Genomic DNA, 18160 nt, shown 5'->3' with positions numbered 1-18160 from the left:
TGTATCAGAAATAGTGTGGCCAGCAGGAGTAGGGATGTGATTGTGCCCCTGTACTCGGCACTGGTGAGGCCGCACAGGCTCGAATCCTGTGTTCAGTTTTGGGCCCCTCACTACAAGAAGGACGTTGAGGTGCTGGAGCGTGTCCAGAGAAGGGCAATGAAGCTGGTGCAGGGTCTAGAGAACAAGTCCTATGAGGAGCGGCTGAGGGAACTGGGGTTGTTTAGCCTGGAGAAAAGGAGGCTCAGGGGAGACCTTGTTGCTCTCTACAACTACCTGAAAGGAGGTTGGAGCAAGGTGGGTGTGGGTCTCTTTTCCCAAGCTTGGCAGTTAGGTTTACAGTTGGACTCAATGAACTTGAGTCTTTTCCAATCTAAATGAATCTATAATTCTATGAGAACTCAGGAAAGAGCTTTTTTCTGTCAGGACACCCTTCCAGATTGAGGATACTGTCTGTATTCCAGGCAGCAGAAGTGGAATGCTTACTGAAGATGGGTTATTACTTATTAAATAATACTCCTCCCACAAAACATTTAGTGATCTAGAGAAGCACTGATGTTCCTATAAGATGTAGAAAAGCAAAGCTTTAGAGTGCCTGCTGGAACTGGGAGCCCTAGAGTATGCTGTCCTGTGGAAAGTCCTCTCTCAGGTTCCTGTTTTCTCTCAATAAATGAATGCTCTTGATTATCACCTACCTTTTCATATAGAGAAGTTCCTTGTAGCAACCATGTGAGGTTTTAATTGCAAATAAAGGTATTTACAGAGTTCCAACATCATGTATTTTTTTGTTTTGTTTTGGTTTGGTTTGTTTGTTTGGGGTTTTTTTTGCCAGTTGCAAGTCTTGCTAAGTACAGAGCTCTCTGTGAATTATAAGCAATTTTGGAGCTCAGACACAAAAAGAGTATTTACTGTTTTGATTAGACTTTTTTGAAAAAGAATTCTAGTGAAGTTACCTTTTTGTGTTATAGATTTAAAAGATCATAGAATGTAATGTTGGTCAAGGGTAAAATGTGAGGTAATTGTAGAGGTTTTATTTTCTAACATTTTTTCATAGATATTTAAAACTCTTGCTCATTAGAAGTTGTTTATGTTTTAAACCAACCACATTTCCACAAGACTAATTCAAGCAATAAAATCAGCCTCTACTTTTATGGTAAATCAATGTTTGCAATAATAAATAAAAACAAATCACCTGCCATAGTAATGCCTGTTCTTCCAGCAATCCATTCTACCTCTCCATCGTGAATCTTTAGAATTCAGCTCTTTCCTATTTGTTAAAGGTTTACTTTCACAAGCAATTAATTTTGCTTTTACAGCCTTCATTTTTAACTTTTGTATTATGAATAGAGAGGTGTACAAGCCTAGCATAGTCACCAGCAAGAAAAACTTTGAGTTGAAAGTACACTAATAGAGTAAAACTGCTAAATAAATTTAAAATTTATTTCATAGTACCAAGGTGTATTTATTATCGGTGTACACACAGGTGCTACTATACACTGGTCTCTGTGACAATTTCTGTTACAAACATAGTTTTTCAAGGTGTTATAGGTCAGCTATAATACTCTGTTCTGGTCTAAAATTTGGCATAAAAATCATAGACTAATTCCAACTTAGAAAAAAATCCATGTTAAAATCTTAGACCGATCTGATCTTAAAAAAAAAAAAAAGTGCATGTTGGGGTGTTTGGTTTGAGAGGTTTTTGGTTTTGGTTTCGTTTGGAAGGCAAAATGGTGCAACCAGAAAAATTTCTATGGCAATAAATATTTGTCTTCTTTAAAGCATTAAAAGAAGATAAACATGAACAAATGAAACTTAACATCATTTAGGTTCCTGTTAGAGACAAGGCATTGTAAATGTGGCAGGGTGGTTTGTAATCTGTAAATTAATTCCTCAGCCATAATTTCACAGTCTGTTATCACATGCGCTCATTTATCAAATAGTATACAGAAGGCTAAAGACAAACTTTTGCTACAGCATCTTGCTTTTCTCTTAGCTACATTTGAACAACATTGTCATCCTCATGAGCCAATTTCTGATGCTGTTACATTGCATGTTATGGAACCTTTGTAATGGGATACCGCATAAAGCACAGTACACTCAAAGCAAGTAAGTCAGAAGTCTCCTTAAATATGGTACACTAACCAAGTACTGGGGTGTTATTTGCACTTTTGGGAAAAATACTTAGAATCTTGATTTGTTCTAAATTCCATGCTAGTAAAATCTAAACCTATGATTCTCAAATTCTTTTGTTGTTGTTGTTGCTGTTTTGTTATGTTCCCTTTTTGAAAGATATATGAAGCCTTTCAGACTTATTTCTGTACCTACTCTTTACTTGGTCTTAGATTTAGTTTGCAATTGGATGTGATTTTTTTCTTTTCCTCTGCCTAGGCCTGGTTTGTAATCTGTAAATTAATTCCTCAGCCATAATTTCACAGTCTGTTATCACATGCGCTCATTTATCAAATAGTATACAGAAGGCTAAAGACAAACTTTTGCTACAGCATCTTGCTTTTCTCTTAGCTACATTTGAACAACATTGTCATCCTCATGAGCCAATTTCTGATGCTGTTACATTGCATGTTATGGAACCTTTGTAATGGGATACCGCATAAAGCACAGTACACTCAAAGCAAGTAAGTCAGAAGTCTCCTTAAATATGGTACACTAACCAAGTACTGGGGTGTTATTTGCACTTTTGGGAAAAATACTTAGAATCTTGATTTGTTCTAAATTCCATGCTAGTAAAATCTAAACCTATGATTCTCAAATTCTTTTGTTGTTGTTGTTGCTGTTTTGTTATGTTCCCTTTTTGAAAGATATATGAAGCCTTTCAGACTTATTTCTGTACCTACTCTTTACTTGGTCTTAGATTTAGTTTGCAATTGGATGTGATTTTTTTCTTTTCCTCTGGCCTAGGCCTCTTTGTTAACTAAATCTTTAAATAACTCTATTTATTGACTCCTTCTATGTAGCTTGAATTCCAGCCTAAAAGGTGTTGTAAAAGGAAATGCGAGCTCTAAATCATGCCTCTTCCATCTGCTTGACTACAAAAATATCTTTCTAAAGGGACATTTTACAAACTACTTCCAATGATCATTCAGAATAAAGGCAGGGTTTGGTGGCGGGGCTTCTCTCTGTTTTAAAGCATTTAGTATTTATATCATTTGCATTTAGTACTCACCTAGTATCTACTGCATTTAATAATCACCTAGCATCACTGCAATCAAGGCCTGTTTCTCCGGAAAAAAACCCTGTTCTTTATCCACTGCTTCTTCATTCAGCCTCAGTGAGGTGAGTTAAGCTTGACTACTGTTAGCTTCCTCAGATTAATCAGACATAGTTAGCTTGCATCAAAGCACTGTGAGGTTTTTGACCATCTGACCAGGAATAGAAAAAAAATAAATGTCTTGGTATAATTCCATGAAATGTTAATCATTGACAGCCTGACCCAACCCAAGATGTGAAAAATCCCTATAGTACACTGATGTTATATTGGTTTCAGATGCTGTTCATGTCTTTTCAAGAAAACATCCTGTAGGAATGACATTGACGTATAGAGAACGAATAGTACCTCTGTAATATGTAGCCTCTATAGGATGTATAACAATGGTTTTGTTGCTATACAGGCAGAGGTAAATTTTGTAACTCCCTGTTTGTTACTGAGGAAGGGTGAGTGAAATGTGGCCAAGGATGGGCTGAGTTACCAAAGAGCAGAGGGAGAGAGGTTTGAAGAGATGCAGCTCCCAACCCAAAAATGCGTGGGTGAGCCTGACTGGAGCGCGAATGCAGCTGCCCCTGAGGACATGTGGCCTGACCATCCTGAAACTCCCAGCAGAGTCAGCACCACTGGAGCTACTGAAGGACAGAGGGCAGAGGTGACCAGGGGATTTGTCTGGTTGTGTGTGCTAAGCCACCATCAGCTTCAGGAGCCCCAGTCTCTGAGGATCCTTTGTAGTGGCCAGCCAGGTACCCAGGTTTGGCATAAGGGTAATTTTGCATGTGTGTGTCTGTCTGCGTGAGTGTATTTCTTTGAATTCTGCTCTTTTTGAGTCCTACTTCAATCAGCCGTTCTCAATAAAACTAAATTGATTGTGGCTTGTATTAGACTACTTACTTTAGGTGACAGATGTATAGTGGAGATGAAGAACTCTCACATAGGAATAGCTTCATTCTTCCAATTGCAATAATTTCTAGCACTCAGTATGGTGCCACTGCTATATATATTCATATGTGTGCGCATATATGCATATATGAATGGATTTTTATTTATTTATCTATACATATACAAATCATATGTGAACATAAAGGCATCATGCATCTAAGATCTATATATGAACAGCACAAGCCAGGGGTTTAACATTTTCAAATAGTCTCCCTGTGGTAGAATTCAGGACAAATTTTCACGTGCTAAAATATAGCATGTGTACACTGCACTCTGAGCAACCTGATCTAGTTGAAGATGTCCCTGCTGACAACCTAATCTAGTTGAAGATGTAGAAAAAGTCTTTTTGTGGGTCCTACTATCATAAATTTAACGAAATAATTTTCACTCCATTTTGTAAAGATCTGTCTCTTGGCCAAATACATCCCTTGTCTAATTAGCTTTCCTCTTCTGGGTCATCCTTGAAAAAAATATTTAACATATGTGCTAAAATGAGTAAACTGTTCTGCATAAAGGAAGTGACTATATTGACAGAGGTATTTACATTAGTCAGTTCACAAAGTTTAGTTAAAGGATTGTGAACCCAATTAAAAATAGATAAATAAAACCTCCTGGCCAGATTTTTCAACCACAGCTTTTACTCAGAGGATGGCAATTCCCAAGGGGTGACCTTAATCACATGACAGTGATGTACTGTATCATGTTCAGTTGTTTATTTATCTGTTTCTGAAACTGATGGATCAGATACAGGAGCTTGTTTATCATGTTCAACTCCTTGTCTGTTTGATTCAGTAAAAGTTTTATCAGATTTAACATGCTATGTATTTATCAGGTGATATGTGTGTTTAATGTGCAATGCAATAGATAATGATAGCGCTGTGAGGGCAGGGAATCTGTCAGTGTTTCCATTATAAACCCCATTTGCCAGGGTTTATCACTGAGCCACAGCTCACTGGTTGTCAGCTCAAATGCACTTTTTAAAATAAAATCACATTTATATTGGTTTGACTATTTTGTACTGAGAAAGCTGGTCTTAGGCATGCCTATTGTTTTAGAGGTTTTGCACTTAATACAGAAACAATTATTTCCAAAACCAAGCAGAAGTGTTTTGTTCCACACTTTTATGCACAGAACTCACATTATCATTAATGGGTGTTACGTCTATTTCTCATTTGATAGATCTACATCTCTATATCTTCACTAATGGGCAACACAGCTCTCTTAGCTTAAACATAAATAAACAAAATGCTTTTGAGATATTTCATGCTTCTGGAGTAATCTGAGGCTTGAATAAAAAATAAAATAAATTATGCTGTATTTAAATTAGGTGAATAGGTTCTTTCCAGCAAAATTTCTGCTAATGTAATAACAGGATCTTTCTGCTTGGGAGGGGGCTGTCAGGAAATTCTTACAGTGAAAGAGAAGTCCTTGTGTCTGTTAGCCTGCATTCCTGCATGGTGTGTGACCGCTTGTGGCTGCTTTCCTCAAATTCCTTAAGAAGTTGCTGTTTCCACGTATTTGAACCCTACTTGAATAGGAACACAGATTTCTGCAGAAGCTGTTCTCTTCTGCAGAAGACAAGAGCCTGCTGTGTGAGCCCATGCGAGACTGATCAATATACCCAGGCTCATGCAGAAGCAGGCAGCATCCTGGACTCACACCAGCATAGGACTCAATAAGCTGTATTGATGGGGGCAAAATTTTATCCGCAAGTCAACTATGTTTTTTGTACATATATATTTATATTAGGGGATTCAAAGGGATATATATGCATTGAAGGGATACAAAGAACATATATAGATGCATGAAATGTTACCAACTGCAAGATGACAGTTCAGAATGGTCATAAACAACATTTCAGTGAACAGTCAGAATAGCTAAAATATACCAGCAGCAGAATAAATGGGTTAGTTGGTCACCATTTCCATGGCTGAAGGTGCGGAACGTCATCCCCAGCAGCTGAATATGAGCACTGGCACCAATGAATGCATTTCCTGCCCTGTGAAAAAGAGAGCATGGCAGGTTTAAAGTACAGTATTTCCAAGCCTTACTGCATGAAATATCAGCCTAAGCATAGCAATACCATTCACAGAATGGAAGGAAGAGTGGGGTTGCAGCCTAACTTCTACTTCTGAATTGCAGAGGGTTTTTTAAAAAAGATAACTAAATAGATAAAAACCTTAGTTCAGGGACCTGGCTTTCAAGCTTGGAAAAGAGATCTGGCATTGTAGACCACGTCTTTCCATAATTCAGGAGTGTTTAGAATCTAGATTCCTTGCATCAGCCAGACCTTTTGTATTTCACTTTATCTCAATTTCGCAGATGTAAAAGTCATGTTGCCATCAATCTTCCATCTATGATAGGTAGCAATGAGGTTTTGAAGCTTGGCTAGGATAATCCTGTAACCTTTGCAGTGCAGGCTTGCATCACCATACTCACAAATCTGTGCCCGTTAGGTTGGAAAGAGTCAACTGACTTAGATACAGCTGTGGTTTCTACCACCTGCGTAGTGCCTCAGTGCCAGGCTAACCTTGAATTTTATGCTTACAAGAATATTGTGAGGAAATAATTGTCGGGTTTTTGTTTGTTTTTCCCATTGCGAAAAGGAGATCTGTAAGTTCAAACAGATGACAACATACTGTCTTCACTGAAGTGAGAATAGATCCTCATCAAACTGCCTCTTTTATAGACTAAGTTAAAAAACGTACGTCTTTCAACCTGCTTACTGACCTCTACAGTGTCTACATTTATAAAATGAACTGTGCTTTTAAAGACCCATTTCTCTCCATCAGATATAAAGGGAAGATTTCCTTTCAACTTCAGTGAAACCAGGATTTAAGCCTGAGACTTGTCCATATTCAGAAACAAAGTAAGTGGTATCTAGTGAAAGTCTTGTTCTAACAACTTTATCACAAAACCATCCTTGCAAAATTTTTCTGTTTGGTTCTCCTTTGCCCTGTGTCATGTGACAGTTTTTGTCTTTGTAAATCTTTGCATTGTAATACAATAGCCTTACTGGTATGGCATGAATTACTGTACAAAGTTCACAGCAGTGGAGAATCAGGCCATTTAAGTGAAAACTATTGCTGCATTTTAATGTGCTTTTGCTAAATGGAGGGCTTTGCCACAACTTCAATGCTCTGATGAAAGTTCTTTTTTACAGTTAATGTCCATGTCATTTCATACAATGTTATAAATATTTATTGTGAGCAAAACATCTCTTTAGCATTCTCAGCAAGTATTCATAAACAGCATCCATATGGTATTTTCAATATTTTATGTTAATATTTGAGTTTGTGTTATAATGTCAGCAGGAGCTCTGAGGCTGGTATGATGGAAATCGAAAACTGCTATCAACATTAACACTGCATTCCTGCTGTCTCTTCAATAGCTCATGACAAATGTCAATGATAATCTTACCCTGCTGATATGAAAAATGCCCCAAAACAAACTGTAATACGGAAGCCATTTGAAAACAAAAATAAAATGGTTGAAGTCTTGAGTATTTAAACTAGAAGCAGAAGCGCATACTCATGAATAATGCCATTTCAAAGGAAGGTAGAGTACCTTATGTCTGCATAGTCATCAGATGTCAGGAAAGAACATAATAAATAAAAAATTCTGTTTCTGCTGTTGGTTTAATCAGTTATTAGTTGGAACATTGTGGAAATGTTTTTCATGAAATGGAGAATGTGATGGGAATGGAAAACAGAGTCCTTGCTCTGGAAAAAATAAAAAAATGCTTGATATGAAATGTTAAGTCAGTGCAAAAACATTGCATTCTTGGTGATAGGAAATGTATTCTTTCAAAGAGGTATATAAGGGGGATTTTTTGGCTATCTTCACAGAAATCTAGTTACCAGATGGGAAACACAGTGCTTTGATGAATTCAGTCTTCCTTGCTGAAAAATTTAAACTTACGTTTTCCTAAAGCTGCATGCATCTTTTCAGATACAAATAAACCAGGCTAGATTCAATTCTCCATCATTGTACTCTGTGCTTGACTCTGAGAGCAGGTATGGCAGAGCAAAACCAAACAGAATGCAGTGTCTACAGAACAGCTTAAAAACAACGTTGTCACTTTTCTGAGTGGCACTATTATAGTATTTTGGATGGTTGGCTGATCTGCAAGTTAGACTACTTAATGATGAAAATTAAGTCTCACAGCAGGAGGTAGCTGCTGTAGGTAATATATATGCCTGCATGAAGTTTAGATGATAAGTGATCCCAACCGATCTCTGGAGTCCACAGTTGGCAAGACTGCCTTGGTGCGTAGCATGGCCAGGGACCTCATCTGTCCTGGCACTGCAGCTTCTTCATGAGATTGCTTTGGACCCTGAAGTTCATATTTGGTATAAATCAGATTGTGTCTGTGTTGGAAAACATTAAAACCAAGCAGGACTTAAAAAAGATACGTCTCTAGTGCTGACATCATCCACTTCAAAGAATAATTCCTGGTCCTGTGCCATATGGTGCAAATGAATTTGTCTCTCACTCGTGAGGGCTAGCACCCTCTGGAGCTGGCTGGCCACATCCACACCACATAATTTGAATGTGGTGGGCCCTATGATATAATTCATTATTTTTTTGTGTAATTGTTATCTTCAAGTACCTGCAATAGTAAGAAGTCTATATTGCAACTCACTGTAGTAGTGTACAGTATTTGTTGAATACCTTGTTATGTGGCATAATGGCCTATGTCAGAAGGAGGATATTGATGAACTGCAGAGAACAGTGCGAGCTAAGCATGGTGTGATTTTACCCATACTGTTTAATGTAAAGTGTCTGGAATGACCTATATACCCAGAACCACATCCAGATTTTGTCTTACAGGAATAAATCTGGGAGAGAAATATATACAGTGTGGGCAAATAGCTAATTTGACCATATAGACAAAACAACACACAAAACCAATGATTCACATCTTTGTTTAGGTTGCCTGGACAAGATACCATTAACTAATCTAAAACAAAATTTACAGAGTGGAAAATTTGATATATGTATGGGCATGTTTTCTTCTCTTTACACACTGACAAGTTCAGCTGAGGGAGAAAATGAGTATCGGCCTTGTACTGGATAAAGAAAAGAACAAGAAACCAGTTGCTTCTTGATATTTCTTTTCAGAGTTATGCCAAGGTTACCTAATTCGTCTTTGGAATGAATATATACTACAACACTGAATCTTATAATCTGAACTCTGGGAAAAGTAGTTCCACATCTACACATTTCAGAGACACCAGTTTCCAATGATGATGGTAACAATTTTGCTGTTCCCAGTGAAAGGCCATAGACTTTCCACTTGACTCTGTATATGTGATATGTTCCCTTTTTCTTATAACAACGTTTTGAGTGTAACAGAGCTTAGAAAAAAAGAACTGAACAAGGGACTCTGAGTGACTTTTTCCCCTCTCTGAGATACCTATCCTTCATAATAGCCAGATTAGTCTCAGTGAACCACGTAAAAAAAAAATTACAAAGAAATAAAATTCACTATAGCTATCTTTTGAGTAGGTTTTTACTTCAGAGTTAGCCTGCCTTCTTTTTTAGCAATTAGTCCTAGTTGCTGTCTTGTTTGTAAGAGGTCAGTGTGACTCAAGTGCTACCTGACATGTCTACGACTGGATTAGTGCCCATATGGTGTTTCAGTCAGATGAAACCCACGTTGCAATTAACCCCTACTACCCACACTATAGTGAGGTCCCAGACTGAATTACTCAAGTGGAGATAGTTCTGCCATGATTTCTAGTACTAGATCAAGAAGAGGAAGACAGATACATACTCTTATAATGAATGGAGAAAAATCATGGAAGAATGGAGCTTGTTCAGTTTAAAAAACCCCAGGGACTTTCAACAAGTATGAACTGAACAACACAGATCAGGTATATGACTATACTCCAGTGAAACAGTACCTATAGGAGAGGTCACATGCACAGTGTGTCTAGATTCTGCTGATTTTCTAACCCCATCATTTTCTTGTTGACTATCTGGAGGCAATCTGCATGAAAGTGCCTGGCATTTAATGAATGCAGTGGGCACAGGAATGCTGAAGTGTTCTGGCCATGCCTGGGTCCATTCTTGCAGGGTCATAAGGTAGAAAATTATTTGGAGTGGTCTTGAGTAAAGCCTAGGTCTACTCTCGATAAATATCTGTATCTATATCTAGGCACTGAGAGGGCTTTGCTGTGTGCCTGATGGCATTTGGACAAGGCTTTCTAAGTGGTCACAGTTGTTGCATTTTGTAGTAAATACACATCTGGAGGAGTTATGGCCTACTTACATTCCTTTAAAATGCATTTGCCTCCCTCCTCTAATGATCTGGGCATGAAGGTATTCAGTGTACTAAGACTTACCTGCAATGAATTGTTATATCCATGTAAAACTGTTCACTTTATCTTTTGATTCCGCAGCTATATGCTTTGTGAAGGAAGAAGAGGACTTCAACATAAACCCAATGATTAAACCTTTATATTTTAATTCTGAGATAGACATTTCTATTTGTAATATTTTCAAGAACTTGCTGTCAGACACTGTGCCCTCTGACGATCTGCAAGCACAGTGGAGAAGGCTGACTCCCAAATTATTGTATCCACTTGTGGCAAGATGGAAACTTTTGTCTTACTGTCTGCTTCTGGGACAAAGAGAAGTTATTGGATCATAGATCCTACAAAGTTTTGAGCTCAGCAGAGGCTGGACAGTTTTGCTCCTCAAAGAGGAAAGATCTTACTTACTAATCTTGCAATTTTGCTGACCTCTGCCTGAGCTCAGAGCTTCCCTAGAGCTGCTGCAATGAGCTGGCACTAAAGGACCCGTTAGCTAGGAGCTATACTTGGAGGCCATATAATACAGATCAGTTGTCTGCAAGTTTGTGAGTTGGTTAGACCTCACCATCCTCTGTTAAATTCTCAGTTTCCCATAACTATTGGCTCCTGGCTGTCATCACAGTATTCCTCTCAAAGGCTCAAATTTTCTTGAATTCAGCCTGTAGGGCATGCTCTATCTCTTTTAAAAGACGTTACCTCTGTTAGCTTCTAGCTCCACTAGGATCCCCATTCCTACTGTGCTTGGAACCACACTCCCACATTTCCTTCCATTTTGAGTCCTGTGCATGTGGGTAGGTATCAGTTTCTCTAGTTCCTTATAGGGTGGTTGAGTCACACTCTTTCATTTTGGTGTCATGATATAGCATTGCGACTAGAAAGTACATGAAACCCCAATGAAATGATGCAGGGTAGTGTCTCTATATTTTTGTAATTTTGGGAGCCAGGAGATTAATGTGTGCTACAGTTTTACCTCAGTAAAATTTTTTTGTACCCTTATCTCTTCTTGTCAAGAAGCCAGTCTGTGCTTGTAGACACAACAATATATATTTCATTTACTATGTTTGACATGGATCATAGTATGAATAATGCTGAACTTCATAAAGTGAGGATGTAAGAGCTATTTGTTTGTGAGGATCAGTGTGTAGAAAAAAATAATGAATTATTTGTTAGGAACAACATTTGCTTGAGAGATATCCATTCAAAGTTCATATTTTTCCTGCAGGCTAAAAATTAAAAGGAAAGTCTCTCCTGACATTTTGCGGTTGAGAGTCACAGTGGTTTAGCTCCAGTTAAACGAAAATATCATAGAGAGCTTGAACTTATATAGTGTATCGAATAAGAACTAATCCATTAGTGATAATGGATAGTGTATCCTGGAAACTAGAAGTTTATCAGCTTTTTTATAAACAGTAATGAATTAAGCCTAGTACCACCTCTGAGGTAAATAAGTATTATTACCTCCTTTTTCTGCGTGGAGATTGAAAGGCTTGGAGAGGTGAAGTGATGTGCCCAGGGCCACACTTGAAAGAGCAGTAGAATCCAGCATTATTACCTTCGAGAGCCTTTTAACTGCTACTTATTGCAAAAGCAGTATAAAACAATAAGTTTAGTTCTTGCATTTATGAAAAGTAGCTAAATTTTATTTCTATTTAACTAACAGGGAACAGATATGTTACATTTTCTTTTACTGAAATATAATAATAATAGTAATAGTAATAATAAAAATGTAGTGGTTATATACAGTCATTATAAACATTTTAGATAAAATCTATCCCATTCAAGTATGGATTCACATAAAATTCCCACCAGAAATGACACTACAATCAAATGCAGAGTTTAACATTAATCTGATCTGATCCAGAATTAAACAGTTTGAATGTTTTTTGAGCCAACACAAATAATGTAACAATTTAATATAGGAATATTGATGTAGTTTAATGGAAAATGTTGAAAAGAAAAGATCTGATTATTTTAATTCAGGGTTTTTTGGGGGTGGAAAGGAATAAAGAAGCTATCAGAATCCTCTAGTCATAGTCATTTTTTTCTACAGGGTAAGTGATAATTTCTCTGAGGAGGCAGAAGCGGTCATGAGCTATAGAAAGAATACCACCCATTACAACTGTGTCCACTGTGCTGCAATTTGCATTAACATTGGAAGTATATTCAAGTGCTATTGTCTGGCACTTATTACCAATGTAAATACATTCTATGGAATAATCTTGGCATTTTTGCCAAGTCTCGCCCTTGATGACTGGGGAGGCATTTTTTTAACATTTTAAGGATTTTAGGCATCCTTTTTCTGGCAAACTTCCTGGTACTATTTTCATGGTAAACAATGTCATGTTCAAGTTCAGGATTATTGTTATCACAAACCAAGATTACTATGCAGCTGGATTTCTTAGGTTTGATCCTCTGTTGGTTTTTTTTTTTTTTTTTTTTTTTAATGTTAGCTTATGCGGGTGGAATAGGAGTATGTTTTTCTATTTATCCACATATCAAGGCATCAGACAGCCTATGTGGAGCTTCTGGGAGTCACTAGATGGTTTTCCTGTGTCCGTGTGAATGGACAGTGTCAGTTTTACTGCTCACACATTGTACAGTTAGTTCACACACACTAAATTCAACACAGGCCAAAAGCACTGGATCGTTTATGTATGCAGTACAGGCACATGTATTTTTCTCCAGGGAATACTGGACGGATATAAGGTAGTTGTACAGTCACTGCTTCCATATCTGTAATTTGCAGCTGGCATTTAATTATTTAGTAGATAATTCAAGGCTTTGAACTTCATTTGGTCATAACCTTGTAAGTGATTGTTCTCCTATGACAGTTGTCATAGAATAGTTTGTAAGACTCATCTGGCTGGGGAACAATAACTTTTTTATTGCTATAGGCTCCCTTTGTAATCAGTCATGGGAGATAGGGCAGTTAATCTGATACAAAACTAAATTAATCAGCTTTGGATTTTTGGAAACTCGCTTTTGTGGGTGGCTCATTACTATAAGGAGACTGGGAATAATTCCTTGTAGAGGAGGTTTGGGCTGAACAATGTTGACAGAAGGTTGGAAAAAACCTGAGGTCCATAGAGAAGAATTGGGTTGAAATCTGTGTCTTGACTGTTATGAATTTGTCCTAATCATTATTTTTAAAACTGCTTCCATGGGCTCCTTGAAAGAGTTTCTCCTTCGGAGAGGACCCAATTTCAGATGCACAGAATGTAATCCTCTCTATATACAACCTTTTTGCCTACACTGCCTTTATATGTTGTGTGATAAAATTGTCAGTGCATGATTCTTCTTATACATTAAGTGGCTTTGAAACGACGTGAAATTTGCCAGAGATGTGCCTATTTCTCTCCACTGACTTTAAAAATATTTGCTAAATGAATCATCTGTAGAGTTCTACACTGGAGATGTATATAGTTGAATGAGATGAATTTCAACTTTGGGGGGGATCTTCTTTTTAAGGCTTTATGTTTTCATGTATGACAAAATGTGCACTAATAAAAAGGCTGGAAAGTGATGATTTTGTTTTCTTTATGTTGCCATATTTCTCAAAAAAGGCAGAGCACAAGTTTATTTCTTTTACCACCGATATATATTTTTTACTCAAATTACTAAGTTCATTCTCTACAGCAATAATTATCCTGAGAGATGCACAACTCATTTTTTTTGAAGAATTTGAACATGTAAATTGAATATAACTAGGGATTATCCCTTCTTGTAATATGCTGTATAGCTGTACCAAGTACCTTCCACTGATGTTATTTCTCTCACACTTCATCATTGGCTAAAGATAAGTTTAAATAAAATTTCAGATTTTGATCATACCAGTGTTAAAGTCAGTTGAAATCTGAAGGCAGACAAGATGGTCATTGTACCATTATCTTTCTGAAAAGATAAATATACCTCCTAGGGCATGCCAAATTGTCAATGCATACAAGCATTTTCCAAATAATACAAAAGCACAACAAATCTGCCAAGATAATGTTTTATTACTTGTGATGGGTGTGTATGCACAATTTGTAAACAAACAAACAAAAAAATGCAAACCGCCTAAGCATTGCAGGCTTAATTATCTGAATTGATCTTTTAAGTCAATCTATCAAAACCATAAATTTCTATAGCTTTAGGGAGTCTTTAGAATCTGAGTTCTCTTATGTACTGTATTTTAGTGGCATCATGTTAAAAAATACTTCCTAAACTGTGGACCATGCCTTCTTTTGTAAAGGCAAGAAGTACTCAAAAGGGATACCAAAAAGAGCTATACAAATGTTGACACTGGCTTTGTATGTCTGAGTTAGTATGTAATGTTGTGTTGGTCTTAGTTGATTATGGACCCAAATAGACTCTACACCATTCGGTCTGTGTTGCAAAAATAATTCTCTCAGGTCTCATCTGAGCTGACACTTCTGAGGGAGATGGAAGGGATAAATTTTTCCTTCAAAAACTTCCATAAAACACCATAGTGTAATCAGTTGGTTTAGAATATTTCTTGTGTTAAGAATAAGGAAACTCTGGAGGTTTGGGCATCATTCAGTGGTATCTGTGATTAAAGATTAAACATATTAAATGTGAGTCATTATGCTTAGATTTTCTTAAATGCACATTGTTTAAATGTACATCCTCTTAACTGTATAATCAGCAGAAAATTAATGGTAATATACTGTGAGATAAAGGTTCCCACATTAATTTTTATTTTGATAGTCAGTCATAGGTGAACTCTCCAACCATCGTACATGAAGATCAATAAAATCACATCACACTCTTATTAGGTCTATGTCAGTGTCCTGGTTTCGGCTGGGATAGAGTTAATTTTCTCTGAAACCAGGACAGTCAGTTATGGAGAAACTAATTTATGAACTGATTGTGATGATTTCATTTTAAACCTGTGAAGTTATGCAACCAATTTTACTGATTACACAGTTAATCTAAATCCCAATCTTTATCTATTGTGCATGTACACCAATAATGACGCAAAGGTTTTGCAATTCAAGACTGTCCATATCACACTGAAAAACTGGACATTTTAATATATCAAAAATATGAACCTTATAATTTACAATCTGAAGGACTGTGATATAAAAGGAAATAGATGACCTCCTGTCATCTTTATCCTACACTGTACCATTCTACAATTGTTACCACGTGTCATCAGCCTTTACTGCTGGTACCCTCTTCTTCAAACTTGAAAATTTGACCAAAAAAGGCATAATCTCTGCATGTTGCATTTTCTCCTTTTTTTCTTTTCCTACTAAAATCTGCAATGTGTTAATGTAGCAACCTTCTCATCATAGCCTGAAGATTCTGAAGAATGTTCTATGGGACCTTTCCAAAAGTTTATAACTCAGCCAGCGCTGGAGCTGTTAGAGAAGAATCATCTGTCACAGAAGTTGCACAGTATCTTCTTGTGTCTTATGAGTTTCCAGCTCTCTCAGATTTTGCATACTGGATAATGGTCATGGAAACTACAGAAATGTGGCAGAAAGTTTCCTGAGTGTCATCAGCAGTTGTTCTAGATATACTGGGATGCATTATTTCTCTTATCCCTTCCATTTTTCTGTATGGAGGTAATCATGTTTGACAGCCACATTAAATGGCCTTCCATCCTCTGTTCATCACATGTGCTGTCTAGGCCAGGTTACCTTCATTGCTTAGATCAATATGCTATTGATAGATGATGTCCTGGGTTTGGCAGGGATAGAGTTAATTTCCTTCCTAGTAGCTGGTACAGTGCTGTGTTTTGGATTTAGGGTGAGAATAATGTTGATAACACACCGATGTTTTAGTTGTTGCTAAGTAGTGCTTACACTAGCCAAGGACTTTTCAGCTTCCCATGCTCTACCGACTGAGGAGGCTGGAGGTGCACAAGAAGCTGGGAGGGGGCACAGCCAGGACAGCTGACCCAAACTGGCCACAGGGATATTCCATACCATGTGACGTCATGCTCAGTACATAAACTGGGGAAAGCTGGCCGGGGGGGCCGCTGCTCGGGGACTGGCTGGGCATCGGTCGGTGGGTGGTGAGCACTTGCATTGTGCATCACTTGCTTTGTGTATTATTATTATTATTATTGCTATTATTATTTTATTTCAATTATTAAACTTTTTATCTCAACCCACAAGTTTTTCTCACTTCTACTCTTCCAATTCTCTCCCCCATCCCACTGAGGCGGGGGGCAGGAGGAGTGAGCAAGTGGCTGTGTGGTACTCAGTTGCCGACTGAGGTTAAACCACAACAGGTGATCCTTTCCATGGTCCACTGCTGTGTGCCTTGTTCCTAGTAAATGTACACATCTAGAAAGGAGCATAATGTAGTATGGAGCCCTAAGCTGGCCTTATCTCTTCTATTTGACACCAGGAATACTCAGTGATTATGAGGATGATCCAAATGCTTTTTAATATATTCTGTATGGAAATATGTTTGAGAAAAAGTCTTTGATCAGTGATCAACAATAAATAAATCAATGCTATGGATTTTCTCCAAAGCTAGTAATAAGTAGGACCAGAGCAAGATTTGCTTTGAAGTTCAGCTCTGGAAACACCCACTCACACAAAGCTGAAAAATTACAGATGCAAGAGTGCTGAAGTATATTTTTTTAATATTGAAATTTCTCTTCTTGGAGTAGATTTTTCCATGTTTCTTCCAGATCAGCTGCTTTGGTCCCTGACAGTTATTAATACTGACTTGAAAGCCAAATTTGCCGTCGTCCTTTCTTAAGTGGGTTGTAAAAACATCCTGCTTTGATGAGCTTCTCTGTAGGTGAGGTTTTCTTGACACTACTAATCTTTCTACTTTCAGAGCTGTAGAAACCTAAACTTGGCTACCTTTTACATTTCCTGATTTCTACCTAGAATGTAAAAATTCCTCTGTCCTTGAATAAGTCTTTTGGAGAACTTGGAAGTGATATTCTGTAGGAACTGGCTGTAAGGGCTCGTTCTTTGCCAAAGGTCTGTATATGTAAAAAGAAAGCATGAGTAAGAAAGAAAAGTGTTTCACCTTAGGCAGTAGTTTTCTCCTAGAATTTTATTACACATGCATGTACACACATACATGGACACAAACATTAAATGTCCTCCTACAGTCAATAGTTATGCACTTGTGCGCTATTGACTTGCTCTGCTGACTCTGGGCTATACCTCTACCAAAGGAGTGGAGTTATACATCCACCAAGTAAAAATTATACTTGCAACTCAGTAAGCAAATGTCTTTTTGTCTTTTGGGTTTTTTTGCTGTCATTTTTCATTGCCTGCTGAGATCTTGATGATAATCTGTGTATCTTTCCCTCCAGCTTGTCGTGGTTTAACCTCAGCTGGCAACTAAGCACCACACAGCTGCTCACTCACTCCCCCCGCCCTGGTGGGATGGGGGAGAGAATCGGAAGAGTAAAAGGAGAAAACTCGTGGGTTGAGATAAAAACAGTTTAATAATTGAAATAAAACATAAAACATAAAACATAAAACATAAAACATAAAACATAAAACATAAAACATAAAACATAAAACATAAAACATAAAACATAAAACATAAAACATAAAACATAAAACATAAAACATAAAACATAAAACATAAAACATAAAACATAAAACATAAAACATAAAACATAAAACATAAAACATAAAACATAAAACATAAAACATAAAACATAAAACATAAAACATAAAACATAATAATCATAATA

The sequence above is a fragment of the Aptenodytes forsteri genome, unplaced genomic scaffold (genome assembly GCF_000699145.1).
Source record: "Aptenodytes forsteri isolate BGI_AS27 unplaced genomic scaffold, ASM69914v1 Scaffold189, whole genome shotgun sequence".
Taxonomy (NCBI): Eukaryota; Metazoa; Chordata; class Aves; order Sphenisciformes; family Spheniscidae; genus Aptenodytes; species Aptenodytes forsteri.
This window is presented reverse-complemented; position numbering follows the sequence as displayed.